The sequence below is a fragment of the Macaca mulatta genome, chromosome 8 (assembly GCF_049350105.2).
Source record: "Macaca mulatta isolate MMU2019108-1 chromosome 8, T2T-MMU8v2.0, whole genome shotgun sequence".
In the NCBI taxonomy this organism is placed as follows: Eukaryota; Metazoa; Chordata; class Mammalia; order Primates; family Cercopithecidae; genus Macaca; species Macaca mulatta.
In genome coordinates this window covers 78,960,291-78,979,366 of record NC_133413.1, presented here as the reverse complement: position 1 = coordinate 78,979,366, position 19,076 = coordinate 78,960,291, and the positions used below count along the sequence as shown (strand labels likewise).

General features: G+C 38.6%; 1 long non-coding RNA gene across 1 annotated transcript; it reads left to right on the top strand.

Moving 5' to 3' along the window:
• The first annotated feature begins 1,134 nt into the window (after positions 1 to 1,134).
• LOC144330614 (uncharacterized) lies at positions 1,135 to 11,483 on the top strand. Its single transcript, XR_013396909.1, has 2 exons — positions 1,135 to 1,304; positions 10,152 to 11,483. It is a non-coding gene; the product is annotated as an uncharacterized LOC144330614 (long non-coding RNA).
• Positions 11,484 to 19,076: the final 7,593 nt, after the last annotated feature.

Here is a 19,076-nt window from a genome sequence, read left to right as displayed (position 1 = left end):
CTCAGGAGGCTGAGGCAGGAGACTCTTTTGAGCCTTGTAGGCAGAAGTTGCAGTGAGCTGAGATCATGCCATTTCACTCCAGCCTGGGGAACAAAGTGAGACTCTGCCTTGAAAAAAATATGTTTTTTTGCAAACATGGTTAGTCATTTTCCTTGACTAAACTTTTAGACCTCACTTACAGTTTTACAGAGGGGTGGGGAGTGTTACTCTATTTCTTCATGAAGAGAAAAAAGAAAACTCTTACCAAACAAAACAGAAATCTGTTTTGATTTATGTGGTGGATCTATCAACCTCTTTTTCTATACTTTTTCTGTAACTGCCCCAAAGTTTCTCCTTGCTCACTGCACAAACGAAATCAATTCACAGAGATCATGGCGTTGCAATAAAGGTAGAGTTTAATTGACGTGAGGCTGGCCATGTCACGTGTATTACTCAAATCAATCTCTTCGAAGGTTTGGAGGTTAGGGGTTTTTCAAAGATACTTTGGTGGGCAGCAGGCTAAGGTATGAGGGTTGATTGGATGGGTCAGAGATAAATCATGGAGAATAGAAGCTGTTCTCTTGCACTGAGTGGGTTTCTGGGTGAGGCCACAGGACTGATTGGTGGGTCTCAGCGGAGCCATTGGTTATTACAGGTGCAGAAAACCTGAAAAGACATCTCAGAAAGCCAATTTTAAGTTCTACAATAGTGATGCTATCTGCAGGAGTAATTGGGGATGTTGCATATCTTGTGACCTCCTGAATAATGGCTGGCAATCATTTATGTCTACACCTTAGCAGAATTCAGGCCCCTCTAATCCTCCTGGCCTGGTGATCTCTCACTAGCTTTACAAGGCGGCTGAATTTTGGGGAAAGGCTATTATCACTTAAGCTATAAACTAAACATCTCGCACAGTTAGCTTGGCCCAAGCCCAGGAATATTTAAGGGCGGTTTGAATGCTAAAGGCAAGATAGGGGTTGGCTAGATCAGATCTCCTCCACCACCTTAATTTTCTTGCTGTTGTAACTTTCGCAAAGGCAGTTTCATTTCTACCATACAGCATTCGGGATTCAGAAATACTTGGTTTCACTATTATTCTAGGCACAGAAGAACCTTGTGAGTCCTGGACCTTTTATTATTTATTTATTTATTTAGATGGCATCTCATTCTGTTGCCCAGGCTGGAGTACAGAAGTGCCATCTTGGCTCACTGCAACCTCTGCCTTCACCTCCGGAGTTCAAGCAATTCTCCTGCCTCAGCCTGCCTAGCAGCTGGCATTACAGGCATGAGCCACCTGGCCCGGGATCCTGGCCTTTTTAAATCAGGTATGGGCATATGGCTAGTTCTGGCCAGTGGTTTGTGGGAGGATGTGTTATGTGTCAATTCCAGGGTGGAACATTTGATTGTGGGAGCAAGACCTTTGAATTGTGCTCTTTATCTGCAGTAGTGATTGCAGATGGACAGGCGGAGATAGAATCTCCTTCATCTGCATCCCTGAAAGACTAAAATCAGGGGAGTCCTCACCCACCCCCTATAGGTATGTAGATTATATAGAAAAGAAAAAGGTTATTTGGGGCTGTTTGTTAAGCACCACATAACAGCCTGTGCTGTTAATAATCATGCTGGCTCACACACGTGGGAAATACTTTCCCTGGGATGCTGACCTGTCAGAATGAAAATAATACTCTACATGTGAATCTGAAAACCTGAATTATATTCTTGGGTGTGCTTCTCATTACGGATACAGCCTTGAGCAAGTTAATAATTCATCAAAAATGTGTTGAGCACCTACTGTGGCCCAGGTGTGTCTTTGTCACATTTGTCTCCCGGCCTTGGTTTTGGCAACTATAGAATTAGAGAATTTGACTAGATTTTTAATTTTGTGATTTTAGCATTACTATAGTATTACTTTGTGCTCACTTGGCTTATTTATTGGGCTTAAGCATGTTTTCCAATGTCACCTCTGCTCCAGATCTCCTTTTTCCTAATCTCTTCTTCTGGGAGAAGATAGTGCCCCTTATGCTTATGCTGCAATTAAGTAACCTGTGGAAGAGGCTTATGTGGTGACATTAGGAAAAAAGGTCAGCAGACGGTATCCTTTGAGCCAGATCTGTGTTTTACTGGTACACAACCGTGCTGTGCTGTTTATTTATGTATTGTGCATGGCTGTTTTCATTGTACACTGGCAGAACTGACTAATTATGAAAGAAATAGAATTCCCCACAAAGCCAGAAAGAAAGCAAGCAAGGAAGGAGGGAAGGAGATAGGGAAGGAGCAAGGGAAAGAAGGAAAGAAGGAAGGAAAGAAGGAAGGAGGGAAAGAGAGAAGGAAGAAGGGAAGGGAGGGAGGGAGGGAGGGAGGCAAGGAAAGAGGGAACCTACCTACCTAAAATCTGGCCCTTCACAGAAGTGTGCTGACTGCTAGCCTGGAAATATCTCCATGTGTTTACTCTAATTTCTTATTTATCTGTTGTTACCTGTATAACCTTCTAGAACTCCACTGATACTGCATTTGCTAAGGTGGACTAAGACCTCCTAACTAAACCTAATAAACATCTTTCAGTCCTTTTGATATAGGAGTTAGAAAAAATTATTTAAGCAGATAGTGAGGGTAAAGAAGTCCTCGGTAAGGTTTTCCTTTTAATGAAAAGCAGCATCAAAATAATTTCTTTTCTAACAAAGAGCAGCCTGTAAAATCAAGCTGCAGACATAGATAAACACGCTGGAAGCTCACACGGGTGAATGCTGGCAGCTGTGCCAATGGGAAAAGGCTAACCTGGTGGCCAGGTATGTTCAACATGGTGGCTCCATCTTCCCTTTTCCTTGCCAACCATGTGTACAGTAAGGAGCAGACAACATGGCGTCAGCCCAGTAGAAAACACATTTGCATAATAAAAGATTAGGGTGTGGTGTCCAGCTTCTTCATGTGCTATTACAAAAGAAATAGAATGCCCCACAATCCAGAAAGAAAGAAAGGAAGGAGGGAGGGAGGGAGGGAGGGAGGGAGGAAGGGAGAGAGACAGGGAAGAAGGAAGGGAAATAAGGAAAGAAGGAAAGAAGAAGGGAGGGAGAAAAAGGGAAGGAAGGAAGGAAAGAAGGAAGGAAGGAAAGAAGGAAGGAAGGAAGGAGAGAGGGAGGGAGAGAAGAATGGAAGGAAGGAAGGAAGAAGGGAGGGAGGGAGGGAAGGAAGGAAGGAAAGAAAGACATCACACCTGGTCCAACCAATCTTTGGGCCCTATATAAATCAGACACCACCTGCTCAAGCCAGTCTATAAAACCCAGTGCACTCTGCCGTGACTGAAGTCTCACTTGGGCGCCTCTCTCTTTCCCAGCGGAGAGAGCTATTCTCCATTCTCTTTCTTTTGTCTAATAAACCTCTGCTCCTAAAACCACTTCTTGTGTGTCTGTATCCTTGATTCCCTTGGTGTGAGACAGTGAACCTTGGGTATTTACCCCAGACGATGAAGCCGCTTCACTTTCAAGAAGATGTCTCTAAAAGATAAAAGATCAGAATATGGCTAAAAAGAGATGTAAAGTTAATGAACAGTTGATTTTTAATTCTTTTTAATTTTTAAAATAAAATAATTTTAAGATTAATTTCAAATAGACATAAATATATTTAAATTTGATTTTACTTAATTTAAATATAAAATAATTTTAAGATGCATTATGTTTCATGATAAAATAATTCTTTAAATTATAATAGGAAAAAAGAAAAGTCCTGGAGGAGAGAGAAACTGAGTTTATGATTATTGATTATGAGGAACTGCTGCAATCTCACTGTGACTCTATTGAAGGGTACAGCAAGGGAGAATGGCAATAAATTATTTAGGAAATATGTGTTCAGGGTAGAGCACAGATAGCATCGTACATCAAGGAAAGAAGTTTAGGCTTTATTTTGTAGGCAATGGGACAGAGTAATGTTTTTCAGCTTACGGTGACCTGCTCAGACTAGAGTTTTATGGAAATCAATCCTGTAGCAACTAATGTCCCTGATATATTTTGTTTGATCTATACACAACACAATATAGCATATTTACATTTCATTTCTTTTAAATAAACTCAGTACTCCATAAAAATTTATTCTATACTTGTGTACTTTTCATATTTTCACTACTCTCAAGTCAATTCCTTGAGGAGAAAGAGTTCTAGAAAATATCACTGAGTTTTTTTACATGAAAAAAATTATTATAAAATATACATTGCTTCACTTAACTTTATGCTTACAAGTTTATGACTAGTAGGCTTAACTTTTCCATTGGAAAAAAATCAAGATTATTATATTTGATGACATGAATTTTGTAACTGCCCAGTGGGTTCTTCCTCCCCACAGCACACACAAAATCAACTCACTTTGACCATGGCATTGCAGTAAAAAAGAGTTTCATTGCTGCAAGGCCAGCCATGCCACACAGGAGATGGAGTTATTACTCAAATTGATATCCCCAAAGGCTTGGAGGCTAGGGGTTTTTCAAAGATAGTTCGGTGGGCAGGGGGCTAGGATGGAGGCATGCTGATTGGTTGGGTTGGAGATAAAATCAAAGGGAATGAAAGCTATCCTCTTGTGCTGAGTCAGTTCTTGGGTGGGAGCCACAGGGCTGGTTGGTGAGTCTAGGTGGGGCCGTCCTGTTGTCAGAATTGCAAAAATCTGAAAAGATATCTGAAAAGGCCAATCTTAGGTTCTACAACAGTGATGTTATCTGCAGGATTAACTGGAGGAAGTGTGAAACTTATAACCTCCAGAATAATGGCTGGTGATTATTGAGAATTTAAGCCCCTCTTATCCTCCTGACTTGGTAGTCTTTCATTTGTTTTATAAGAACCGTTTAGTTTTGGGAAGGGCTATTATCATTTAAACTACAAACTAAATTTCTCCCAAAGTTAGCTTGGCCCATATGCAGAAGTGGACAAAGACAGCCAGTCTCTTAAGGCTCGAAGCAAGATGGAGTCAGATGTCTCTTTCTGTCATAATTTTGCAAAGACAGTTTCAATTTGAGCTAGAAGAATGAATGTTCTTTCTCAACGATAGAGAACATGCTTGATGGTATTATTTAATATAACTACACTCAAATTTTATTTTCTTATTCATTAAACAATCAAACAGCTTTATAAGACATGATAAAAGCAGCCATCCCCTAGTTCCTTCTTCACCCCTGATCTGTGATCTCCAGAGGAAATGATGTTCAATTCATCTTTATGGTATTTATCAAATTCCTCAATGATAATATAGAGTATTATTTCTTAGTTTTTTCAATATTAGTATCTACTGACTTCATACTATGGAAGATGAGGATTGAGTTCTCTAATGTACCCTTTCCTATATTTACCCACTGTAGTTATTGATTTTTTGATTAATATTCCATTTGACATCATGATTTGCATATGAAAATCCATAGCTGAACCACACACTCATTAATGAAGGAAGCGTTTTTTTGTGTAACACTTTCGTTGCTTCACTTTAATCAAGTCCTATTGCTTGTTTAATTCCTTTCTTAGGTTCCTTCCACTGATTTTTGCCCAAACTCCCACCCATTCATCTAAATAAAACTCCCAACAACCTGTTCATAAACAGCAAGCAAATGTGATTGTTTTGTTTCTTAGAAGAATCCTTCTAGAGTCCTTGGATACCCTTGCTCTAATTGGGAAAATTTGCTTCCTGGGCCAGCTTCTCTTCATTATCCTAGGATTTCCTTTTACCATCATCTCAGGAATTCACTTCACTCCACCCTAAAGTCGGATTTCCTGTTTCCCAGAAAACAGTTCATATTTCTTTCTTTCTTGGTTTACAAGTTTACTTCAGGTGAGTATCACAGTGGATTACTGACAAAGGGTGCAAGAAAGATCTTTTTTTTTGAGACTTTTGCATCTTTTTAAATGTTTTATTATAATCCTACCACTTGACTATTTGATAATAAAATGCTAAATTGGAAATAATTCAGAATGTGAAAGGCATAATTCCATCATCTTTTGACAATAGTGCTGTAACACCATTCCAATCCCCAGTTTTTGTTGACAAGTTGCTTCCACCCCCTCTTCATCCCACCCTCCCCACTCTGCCCTACTCCATCCTGCCATCCCCTACTCCATGCTCTGGAAGCTTTCCAAATAACATCTCTGTCCCAAGGTTCTGAAGTGTCTTGGTAGGGGTAATATCTTTCCTCAATCACTGTGATAGTGTTAGAGTAGGTAGCTAGCCAGACATGAGCAGGACAGGAGAGGGTCCCCCACCTCCCCACTCCACCAGGAATGTCAGGCAACCATGAGATGATAGTCAGGTGGTTGTTAAACTCTCTAAAATAATAATCGGTAGCAGCCAGCACCAAGGAAGAGCGGTCTCCCAGTAGATAGAAAACACCTGAAGCTAGTGATCAGCCACTTCCCGATAAGATCTTAGGAGTTGGATGATTGGGCTCAAGCATGCACACTAAGAGGCACAGTAGGTAGAGTTTAACTGGTATATGACCTCCCTCTGGAACACTTGACTGGTAAGGGGAAAAACACCTCAAGCGAGCATGTGCACAACTTCAGTAAACACACTGCACATATGGCGCCTCCCATGTGCTGGCAGGCCACTGCACGTGCAGACAGCCCATCCCAAGGGAAGAATCAGGGGAGAACAGACATAAAACCCTGGAAGCATGCCAACATATAAAACCCCATGTCAAGGACTAAATGGCACATTTGGATCTCTCAAGTCACCCACATGGCCCTCTTCCAAGTGTACTTAACTTTCTTTCATGCCTGTTCTAAAACTTTTAATAAACTTTCACTCCTGCTCTAAAACTTGCCTTGGTCTCTCACTTTGCTTTATGGTTCTCAGATAAATTATTTCCTCTAAAAAGGCAAGAATCAAGTTGCTGCAGACAAATATGGATTCATCCCTGCTGACATATTTTGGTGCTGTTATTACCAAAACACCAGGGGTTCGGTCTAGGTTCTGCTACTTGCCACACAGAAAGCCATGCACTGAGATGACAACTATTGACAAGGAAGAAGACTTTAATCAGGTGCTGCAGCTGAAGAGATGAGAGCTCAGTCTAATTCCATATCCCTGACCCACTAAAACTAGGGGTTTATATAAAAGGGAAGAAATGTAACAATGTAAGAGAACAGGAACTAGGGAGGGACAAGGGAGCAATCATGACAAATGAGGGGTCCTGGCATCTGATTGTCTGGATGTGGTGATCTGGTGACTTTCAGTTCTTTGATATTTTTTTGAGAGGCCTGAAAGTTGTGTCCTGAGGAAGGAACTCAGATAAAACAAATATAAGTTTTAAGCTTTAAGACCTAAAGTGTCAATTCCTATGTTTATCAAGAAGAACTGTCTATGGGACAACTGGGTCAGTTTCACCATGACGGATACTGCATGGGGTGGGTTCGTGAGAGCACCAGGTATCCTAAGGGAAACTTGGGAGGGAGCCAGGTACTAGATGGTTTGATTAGTCTTTTATTCCTATACCCAGGTTGGACACCTAATTTGCACATCAGGACCACTGGGGACCATGGGGCAATGAAGGTGAGGACTGGAGCACCCATCACCCAAGGTGGCATCCCAAAGCCTCTCCAGTCTACTGAAGGAATACCCCCAGTTTACCGTGGGTCTGTATCTCCTGTCATGCTGGGGAGGTGAAGCATGAGCACACGTGTTAGGAATAAAGAGATGGTGAACTATGCCTGGGCAAGACGAAGCCAGAGGAAACTGGTGGAGGTCCACAATGGTCCTGATGGGCAAATTGATTGCCCAACCTGGATATAGGGATGAAAGACTAATTGAACCATCTAGTAGCTGGTTCCCTCCAAAGTTTCCCTCAGTATAGCTGGTGCTCTCACAAAACCCACCCCACACAGTTTTATGCAAGTCACCGCCCCAACGTATATTAGCAGAGGTGGATCCATAGGGGTCTGCAGCAACTCAATTCTTCCCTACTCAGAAGAAAGAATTCATCCGCTGAGCATAAGTCAGAGTGACAGATCAAGGCAATATTTAGAGCAGGAGCGAAAGTTTATTTAAAAGTTTATTATTATTATTATTATTATTATTATACTTTAAGTTCTAGGGTACATGTGCAGAACATGCAGGTTTGTTACATATGTATACTTGTGCCATGTTGGTGTGCTGCACCCATCAACTCGTCATTTACATCAGGTATAACTCCCAATGCAATCCCTCCCCACCCCTCTCCCCGTGATAGGCCCCGGTGTGTGATGTTCCCCTTCCCGAGTCCAAGTGATCTCATTGTTCAGTTCCCACCTATGAGTGAGAACATGCGGTGTTTGGTTTTCTGTTCTTGCGATAGTTTGCTGAGAATGATGGTTTCCAGCTGCATCCATGTCCCTACAAAGGACACAAACTCATCCTTTTTTATGGCTGCATAGTATTCCATGGTGTATATGTGCCACATTTTCTTTTTTTTTTCTTTTTCTTTTTTTTTCTTTTTTTTTTTTTTTTGAGAGGGAGTCTGGCGCTGTCGCCCAGGCTGGAGTGCAGTGGCCGGATCTCAGCTCACTGCAAGCTCCGCCTCCCGGGTTTGCACCATTCTCCTGCCTCAGCCTCCCGAGTAGCTGGGACTACAGGCGCCCGCCACCTCGCCCGGCTAGTTTTTTTGTAGTTTTTTTTTTAGTAGAGACGGGGTTTCACTGTGTTAGCCAGGATGGTCTCCATCTCCTGACCTCATGATCCGCCCGTCTCAGCCTCCCAAAGTGCTGGGATTACAGGCTTGAGCCACCGCGCCCGGCCACCAATGCCACATTTTCTTAATCCAGTCTGTCACTGATGGCCATTTGGGTTGATTCCAAGTCTTTGCTATTGTGAATAGTGCCGCAATAAACATACGTGTGCATGTGTCTTTATAGCAGCATGATTTATAATCCTCTGGGTATATAATGGCTGGGTCATATGGTACTTCTAGTTCTAGATCCTTAAAGCAGGAATGAAAGGAAGTAAAGTACACTTGGAAGAGGGCCCACTGGGCAACTTGAGAGTTCCAGTGTGCCATTTAGTCCTTGTCTTGGGCTTTTTATATGTTGGCATGCTTGTAGGGTTTTGCATCTCTTCTTTCCTGATTCTTCCTTGGGGTGAGCTGTTCGCATGTACATGCCAGCACTTGGGAGGGAGCCCATGAGCAGTATGTTTACTGGAGGTTGTGTGTATGCTCACTTGAGGTGTTTTCCCCTTATCAGTAGAGTGTTCCTGGAGGAAGGTTATATGCCAATTAAACTCTACCATTATGCCTCTTAGTGTGCATGCTTGAGCACACTCAGCTAACTCTTGAGATCTTACTGGGACACAGCTGCTCACCAGCTTCAGGTGTTTTCTATCTATTGGGAGATTGCCTTTCCCTGGAGCCAGCAGTGACCAATTATCATTTTAGAGGGTTTAACAACCACTTGACTAGCACCTGATGGTCACCTGACTAGCACCTGATGATTGCCTGACATTCCTGGTGGGGTGGGGGGCTTCTCCTGCCCTGCTCATGTCTGTCTGGCTGTCCACTCTAATAATAGACACATAGTCCTTTCAATCTAGGAAGGCACATTCTTTCCTACCTGTGGTGGGACATTTTCTTCTGTTATTTTTTGATAATTTCCTCAGAAACATTTTTTCAATTCTCATTATCTGGATTACTACTTAGATGATGTTGAATCTTTTTGCCTAATGCTGTTTTCTTATCTTCACTCTTCTATTTTTCCATCTCTTTGTCTTTTGGGCAGATTTTCTCAACCTAAACATTCCATCCTCCTGTTGATTTTGTGTGTATTTAGGAGATGGGATTTACTCTTTGAGAGCATTTTGTTGTCATAAGGTTCCTTATTTATTTTGCTTTTCCTTTTGTAAATTGACGAATAAAAATTGTATATATTTATGATATATAGCATGATATTTTGATATATGTATACACTGTGGAATGACTAATCAAGTGAATTAACATATCTATTACCACAGATATTTACCATTTTTTGTAGTGAAAGAACATTTAAAATCTACTCTCTTAGCAATTTTCAAGTATACAATACATTCTTGTTAATTCTACTCACTGTGTTGTAGAACAGCCCTCCTCTACTTATTTCTGCTAACTGAAACTTTGGATCTGTTGACCAGCATCTCCTCAACTCCTTCCTCCTTCAGCTCCTGGTAACCATAATTCTACTCTCTATTTCTTGTTTCTTTTTCAGACAGGGTCGCACTTTGTTGCCCGGGCTGGAGTATAGCGCCCTGATCGCAGCTTGCTGCAACCTCAAGTTCCCACGCTCAAGCAATCTTCCTGCCTCAACTTCCCAAGTAGCTGAGACCACAGGCATGCTCCATGACACTCAACTTCTGAACTCAAGTGATCCTCCTGCCTCAGCCTTCCAAAGTGCTGGAATTACAGGCCTGAGCCACTGAATCCTGCCTGCCCTCTGTTTCTATGTGGTATTTGTCTTTCTATGCCTGACCTATTTCATGTAACATAATTTCCTCCAGATTCATCCATATTGTCCCAAATGACCAGATTTCTTTCTTTTGTAAGGCTGAATAGTATTCCATTGTGTATATATACTACATTTTCTTTATCTATTCATCTGTTGATGGACACTTAGATTGATTCCATATCTTGGCTATTGTGAATAAGCTGCAATGAACTTAGAAGTGCAGATACTGCTTTGACATAATTCATTTCATTTTCTTTGGGTATATATCCAGAAGTGGAATTGGGCTGGAACATTTTTAATATTTTGAGGAAACTCCATATTACTTTCCATAATAGCTGTGCTAATTTACATTTCCACCACCAATGTATAAGGGCTTTCTTTTCTCCACATCCCCTCCAACACTGGTTATCTGTCTTTGTGATATGTTTTCTCTTCTCTGTAAAGCTGTTGATTATAGCATTTTAGTTTCTCCAAAATTTTTTAAATCAAACTTTTGAAACATATAGCTGAAATGAAACAATTTTAGCATGAATGCTAATATACACCCAGCACCTATATTCTTGCTTTTCCACGTATTTACTCCTGAATTAATATATTACTTGTTGTATGTTTTTGAAAGTAAACTGCAAACAAGTGCATGCTTCTCCTAGATCCTTCCACATGCTCTGCCATTAACTAGAGTTCAATGTTTAATTTTTTCCTTTTGATGTACAATTAATACAAATTAATTTACACACACATTTTACTTAGTTCTGAAAAATGTGTACACTTGTATAACTCAAAGTCCATCATTATAGAAGATTACTATCACCCTAGCAAAATCTTTCGTGTCCCTTCTCAATCACCAATCCTGACCACACCCCAAGAAAACTACTGTTTTTCTCCATCATTTTTTTCTCCATCATTGATTGGCTTTGACTGTTTTAGAACTTCATAAAAATAAAATACTGTAGTGAAGTATATACAATTTTATGACTAGCTTCCTTTGCTCAACATAATGTTTTTGAGATTTATTCGTATTGCTGCATGTCAATAGCTGGTTCTTTTTATTGCTGCATATTTCATTGAATAAAAATGCCAAAGCTTGTTTATTCATTCTTGTCTCACATTAAAGTATCTGGGGGATGTTTTCCACTTTTGGCAATTAGAAATGGAACAGATGTGAATATTGTACAGGCTTTTTATGCATATGTATGCCTTTTTGAGTAAATACCCAGAAATTATGTTCCTGGATCATAGGTTAATATATGTTTAGTTTTAGAAGAAAATGCCAGCTCTTTTTCCAAAATAGTTGTCCCATTTTACACTCCCAACAATAATGGATGAGATTTCCAGTTGCTGCACATCCTTACCAAAAATTAGTTTTTCTAGTTTTAGTCATTCTAATGGGTGTGTAGTGGTATCTCTATGTAGTTCTAATTTGCATTTCTCTAATAACTAATGATGTTAAACACATTTTTATGTACTTGTTTCATGTACTTGTTGATATATCTATTCAATTCCTTTGACCACTTTTATGGAGCTGTATTTTGTTATTGAGTTGTAGAATTTCTTTATATATACTGCATACCAGGCCTTTGTTATATACATGCTTTGCAATGTACATTGTCTTAAAATCTGTGACTTGCCTGTTCAATTCATTAGTGGTGCTTTTGTTAAGCAGTTTCTAATTTTGATGAAGTGTAACCTACTAACTTTTTATTATGGTTATTTGCTTTAAGTTTCAGGCCCAAATTTTCCTTTCTCACAAATCACAGACATTATCCTATGTTATCCTTCTAAAATTATATGGTTTTATGTATTTTCCACCTCAAAATATTCTCTAATTTTTTGCTGATTTATTTACTAAAGAAATTTGAGGGATTTGCTATAATGTTAGGGATTTTTCTAGATGCCACATTGTTATTGATTTCTGATTTAATTATATTATGCTCAGAAAACATATTCTGTATGCTTTCAACCCTTTACATGTATTGAGACTTGTTGGAGGGTCCAGCATATAATCTATCTCAGTGAACACACCATATTTACTTGAAAAGATGTGTATTCTGCAGTTGCTCAGTGTAGTGTTCTATAAAATCATTTAGGTCAAGGTGTTTGATAGTTTGTTCAAATCCATCTACTTCTTCATTAATTTTATTTATCTGACTCTATCAATTGCTAAAAGAATTTTGTTAAAAATTTTCAAGTATGATTTTAGAATCATTTATTTCTCCCTTTGATTAATTAATGTTGTTTCATGAATTTTGAAGCTGTTCAGAGACCAAAAAAAAAAAAAAAACTATTTATGAATATTGTCTTCCTAAATGGACTGATGATCCTTTTGGCATTAGGAAATGTGTGTCTTTGTTTCCGGTGTTAATTCCTTCCTGAAGATCAGCAGTGTGATATGTTATCATTTACCTAAAGCCTGAAGAATGTCCATTAGCATTTCTCAAGGAGATAGTCTGCTGGTAAAGAATTCTCTTTTCTTTTTCTAAAAATGCCTTTATTTTGCCTTCATCTTTGCTGGTTGAGAATTGGTTGTTAGATTTTTTTTTTTTCTGTCCTTTCAAGATGGTAATTATAGTGTATTGTTATATTGTTCACTTCTTTAGAATGTGTTGTTTTTCTCTGGATGCTTTCAAGATTTCCTCTTTATTTTGTGGTGTTCAGTGCTTTTATTAGGATGAGCCAAAGTTTAGTTTTATTCTTAATTTTTCAACTTGAAGTTTGCTAATTTTTTAAAAAGCCTATTGAGAAGTAGACTTGACATACAATAAGCAGCATGTATTCAAAATGTAAATTTCGGTACATTTTCATACATATACACTCAGGAGATCATCACCACAATGAAAGCAATGAACATATCTATTACCCTAGAATGTTTCCTTCTGCCTTTTAGTAATTCCTCCCACATTCCATCTGATTCACAGGCTCCCACTGATCTCCTTTCTGACACTATACATTTGCATTTCCTAGAATTTTATAGAAATGAACTCATACATTATGTATACTTTTTGTCTCGCTACTTTCACTGAGACTCAATTATTTCAAGAGTCATACATTATTGTGTGTATCAATAGTTTGTTCCTTTCCATTGCTGAGTAGTATTCTGTTGTATGGATATACTACAATATGTTTATCCACCTGCTGATGAACATTGAGGTTGTGTCCACTTTGAGACCACTACAGACAAAGTTGCCATGAACATTCATATACACTCTTTCTATTTTTCTTGGGTTAATACATACAAGTGGAATGGCTGGGCCATATTGTAGAAGCATGTTTAACTGTTTAAGAAATTATCAAACTGCTTCTAAACAGGTTGTAGCATTTTACATTCCCAAGAAAAGTGTTTAAGAGTTCCAATAATTTCATATCCTTACCAGCATTTGGTATGGGCAGTCTTTTTTTCACCTTGGTAATGAAAAAAGAACTTAATAGTACTTAATGGGTCTATACGATTTTATTGCCAGTGTAGTTTCATGCATTAAATTTGTTTTGTTTTGTTTTGTGAGACAGAGTCTCATATTGTTGCCAAGGATGGAGTGCAGTGGCATAATCTTGGCTCACTGCAACATCTGCCTTCTAGGCTCAAGCAATCCTCCCACCTCAGCCTCCCGAAAAGCTGAGACTACAGGTGTGCACACCATGCTCAGCTAATTTTTGTATTTTTTGTAAAGACAAGGTTTTTCCATGTGGCCCAGGTTAGTCTTGAACTCTGAGACTCAAGTGATCCACCTGTCTCGGCCTCCCAAAGTGCTGGGGTTACAGGTATGAGCCATTGTGCCCAGCCTAAAATTGTTTTTAATAACTTTAAAATTTGATCACAAAAATAATGTATGATAGAAAACTTCAAAAATATTAAATGATGCAAAAAAGACCTGTAATTGTGTCACTTAATCATAATGCTTGTGAACATTCTAGACTTTTTTTTTAGATATACATGTTTTTAAAAAGTGGATTCTAGTTCATACACTGTTTTATAATCTTACTTTTTTGTTAATACTAAATCATGAACTCTTAAGGTCATGAAATCTTATTCCACTATGCCTTATCTTTAGAGGATGTAGAGTTTTCTGTCACATGGCAATGCCGTATTTTATAATATCAGGTTCCTATGTTAGACATTTAGGTTGTTTCCAGGTTTTCACTTAAAAATTATGGTAAAATTAGCCCTTTATTAGATGGGTAGATTGTAAAAATTTTCTCCCATTCTGTAGGTGGTCTGTTCACTCTGATGGTAGTTTCTTTTGCTGTGCAGAAGCTCTTTAGTTTAATTAGGTCCCATTTGCCTATTTTGGCTTCTGTTGTCATTGCTTTTGGTGTTTTAGTCATGAAGTCCTTGCCCATGCCTATGTCCTGAATGATATTACCCAGGTTCTCTTCTAGGGTTTTTATGGTTTTAGGTCTAACATTTAAGTCTTTAATCCATCTTGAATTAATTTTTGTATAAGGTGTAAGGAAGGGATCCAGTTTCAGGTTTCTACATATGGCTAGCCAGTTTTCCCAGCACTATTTATTAAACAGGGAATCCTTCCCTCATTTCTTGTTTTTGTCAGGTTTGTTAAAGATCAGGTAGTTGTAGATGTGCGGTGTTCTTTCTGAGGGCTCTGTTCTGTTCCATTGGTCTATATCTCTTTTTTGGTACCAGTACCATGCTGTTTTGGTTGCTGTAGCCTTGTAGTATAGTTTGAAGTCAGGTAGTGTGATGCCTCCACCTTTGTTCTTTTGGCTTAGGATTGTCTCGGCAATGCGGGCTCTTTTTTGGTTCCATATGAACTTTAAAGTAGATTTTTTCCAATTCGATGAAAAAAGTCATTGGTAGCTTGATGAGGATGGCATTGAATCCATAAACTACCTTGGGCAATATGGCAATTTTCATGATATTGATTCTTCCTATCCATGAGCATGGAATGTTCTTCCATTTGTTTGCGTCCTCTTTTATTTCGTTGAACAGTGGTTTGTAGTTCTCCTTGAAGAGATCCTTCACATCCCTTGTAAGTTGGATTCTTAGGTATTTTACTCTCTTTGAAGCAATTGTGAATGGGAGTTCACTCATGACTTGGCTTTCTGTCTATTGTTGGTGTTTAGGAATGCTTGTGATTTTTGCACATTGATTTTGTATCCTGAGACTTTGCTGAAGTTGTTTATCAGCTTAAGGAGATTTTGGGCTGAGACGATGAGATTTTCTAAATATACAATCATGTCATCTGCAAACAGGGACAATTTGACTTCCTCTTTTCCTAACTGAATACCTTTTCTTTCTTTCTCCTGCCTGATTGCCCTGGTCAGAACTTCCAACACTATGTTGAATAGGAGTGGTGAGAGAGGGCATCCTTGTCTTGTGCCAGTTTTCAAAGGGAATGCTTCCAGTTTTTGCCCATTCAGTATGATATTAGCTGTGGGTTTCTCATAAATAGCTCTTATTATTTTGAGATACATCCCATCAATACCTAGTTTATTGAGGGCTAATATCCAGAATCCACAAGGAATTCAAACAAATTTACAAGAAAAAATCAAACAACCCCATTGAAAAGTGGGCGAAGGATATGAACAGACACTTTTCAAAAGAAGACATTTATGCAGCCAACAGACACATGAAAAAATGCTCATCATCACTGACCATCAGAGAAATGCAAATCAAAACCACAATGAGATACCATCTCACACCAGTTAGAATGGCGATCATTAAAAAGTCAGGCAACAACAGGTGCTAGAGAGGATGTGGAGAAATAGGAACACTTTTACACTGTTGGTGGGACTGTAAACTAGTTAAATCATTGTGGAAGACAATGTGGCGATTCCTCAAGGATCTAGAACTAGAAATACCATTTGACCCAGCCATCCCATTACTGGGTATATACCCAAAGGATTATAAATCATTCTGCTATAAAAACACATGCACATGTATGTTTATTGCGGCACTATTCACAATAGCAAAGACTTGGAACTAACCCAAATGTCCATCAATGATAGACTGGATTAAGAAAATATGGCACATATACACCATGGAATACTATGCAGTCATAAAAAAGGATGAGTTCATGTACTTTGCGGGGACATGGATGAAGTGGGAAACCATAATTCTCAGCAAGGTAACACAAGAACAGAAAATCAAATACCACATGTCCTCACTCATAGGTGGGAATTGAACAATGAGAACACTTGGACACAGGGTGGAGAACATCACACACTGGGGCCTGTCGTTGGGTGGGGGGAGTGGGGAGGGGGGAGGGATAGCATTAGGAGATATACCTAATGTAAATGTCGAGTTAATGAGTGCAGCACACCAACATGGCACATGTATACATATGTAACAAACCTGCACGTTGTGCACATGTACCCTAGAACTTAAAGTATAATAAAAAAATAGAAAAATAAATAAATAAAATAAATCCTACAGGCTAAAAAAAATGGCAAAATACACATACTATAGTATTTACCATATTTACCATTTTTAAGTATAAAATTCAGTGTTGAGTATATTCACATTGTTGTATAACCAATCTCCAGAATTTTTTCATCTTGCAAAACTGAAACTCTTATTTAACAACTCCCCCTGTTCCCCTCTCTCCTGCAATTTAGGGAGACCACTGGGCCCAAATGGGTCACTTCTCCCTTCACTGCAGCCTGGAAGTGCTCTCAAGTCAGTAAGCTGGAGCAATCATAGTATTAACCTCATTTCTTTTCTGTTATCATTGCCTGATTTTCAGTGTCTTAAAAAGTGTTGTCTTGCATATTTTATCTAATCTGGGGGGTTGCTTTAGATAAGAGGTAAATCTTGTCTCTGGTACTCCATCTTGGCCAGAAGTAGCAGTCACAGCCATTATTTCCTCATATTCTTTCCCCTGATTCTCTTTCCATTCTTCTTCTGACACTCAACAATATACATATATAAGACCTTTTGCTATTGTTTCATAGGTCCCTGAAATGGTCATCCTCTTTTCCTTCTACCTTTATCCTTTTCCTTCTTCAGATTAGATAAATTATACTGATTTATCTTCAGGGGTTACTTACCCTTTACTCTGCCATCTCCTTTCTTGCTGCTAAATTTGCCCAGTAAATTTGAATTTCAAATATATTTTCAATTCTAGAATTTCCATTTGGTTCTATCTCTCTTCTAACAATTCCTATCTTTTCATTTATTGTGCGTGGATTTCCCTTTGCTTCATTCAGTGTAGTTGTACATCCATTCTAAAATCCTATCTACCGTTTCCAACATCTCGGTCACTTTGGGGTTCGATCCTTTTTAACTGCCTTTTCTTTTGAAAATGGGTCCTATTTTCCTGTTTTGCTTTGGTAATTCTGGATTACATTCTGGACATCATGAATTCTATAATTTAGAAACTCTGGGTTCTTCTAACTTTCTCCAAAAGGTGTTGAGTTTTTATTTGTAGGTAATTGACTTGGTTTGACTCAAACTCAACATATGCTGCTTGCAGTTTTCTTTGTGTTGCATGAATGGGATCGACCATCATTTTTTTTTTTTCATAATTAATGTATGTAGAATTTGGGGATCCCCTCCTTTACTCATACATTTCCAGGATTTTTCCTTCACTTTCCAGTGTCTCTGATATATCTGAACTCTTTTCTTTGTTTCTTCAGACCAGAAAAAGGTTTTTTTTTTTTTCTGATGTTTTAGCCACTCAGTGTGGTGCCAACTTCCAGCTGCCCTTAAGTAAAAAACACTTTAAAAGAGGGAGAGAGGAGAGTCCTTTCTTCCAAATGTCATTTCTCCTGTGGAATCTACCTACTTCTCTTCACTCTCTACTGTTTTCAGGTAGTTGTTTTCCATATTTTGTCCAAGGTTTATAGGTAATATATGATACCTATCAAGTACATTAACACATATAAATTATATATTATATGTGCTCAGCCTAGTAGTAAATGCCTTGGGCCCACAATGGAAGTGGTATCTCCACTAATTTAGTTTTGAAGTTTTCCACTACTCTGCATTCTCTTTCTTTCCTTTGAAAAATTTACCATGTTTATTTCTTTTGGACCCCCTTTCATGTTAAAAGCTTGATTCTGGGTTGCCCTTTCATTTTTAAAATTAATGCACTAAGAGGCAGATTAGAAGGTCTGCCGTGATGACTAGCTTATTAAGCAGTAATAAGTGTAGCTCTGCTAAGGTTTTCTGATTATTGTGATGGAAGGCCCTCAAATGTGCATACCTACAAGTCCTTCTTGGGGGATTGGTCAGTATCTGGTCATATATTTCCTGATATCATGTTTATACTGAAAATATATTAACTAAGGTGATTGCCAATCACATAGATATAGATCTTTAGTGAAGTTCCTTCTTCAAATGTATTGCATATGCTTTGAGTACATGTGTTTCTCTCAGTGAATACTTGCTATTGACTATATTAGATATTTCAGTTTAAATATCAAAAATGAAGACAAAAAAGCAGAAATCCTTCAAATCCTTAAAAGTCGTTTTAAGTCCTAGGTGATTGCATGGTATTCCAATCACCTTTATTTTCACTGGAACTTTATTTATCCTTGGTAAGAGAGGCTTCTTTATTACATATATTCGACGTTACAGTCATACCAAGTGGCATCTACTTTATCACATAGATCTTACTCTTTCACACTTTCATGACATCACACAGAATATTCTTTCTTCCTAAAATGTCCCTTTCTTTCTCTATTTAGTCACTTTCCCTACAGTGATCTCCTCTTCTGTGAGTGGTTCTGACT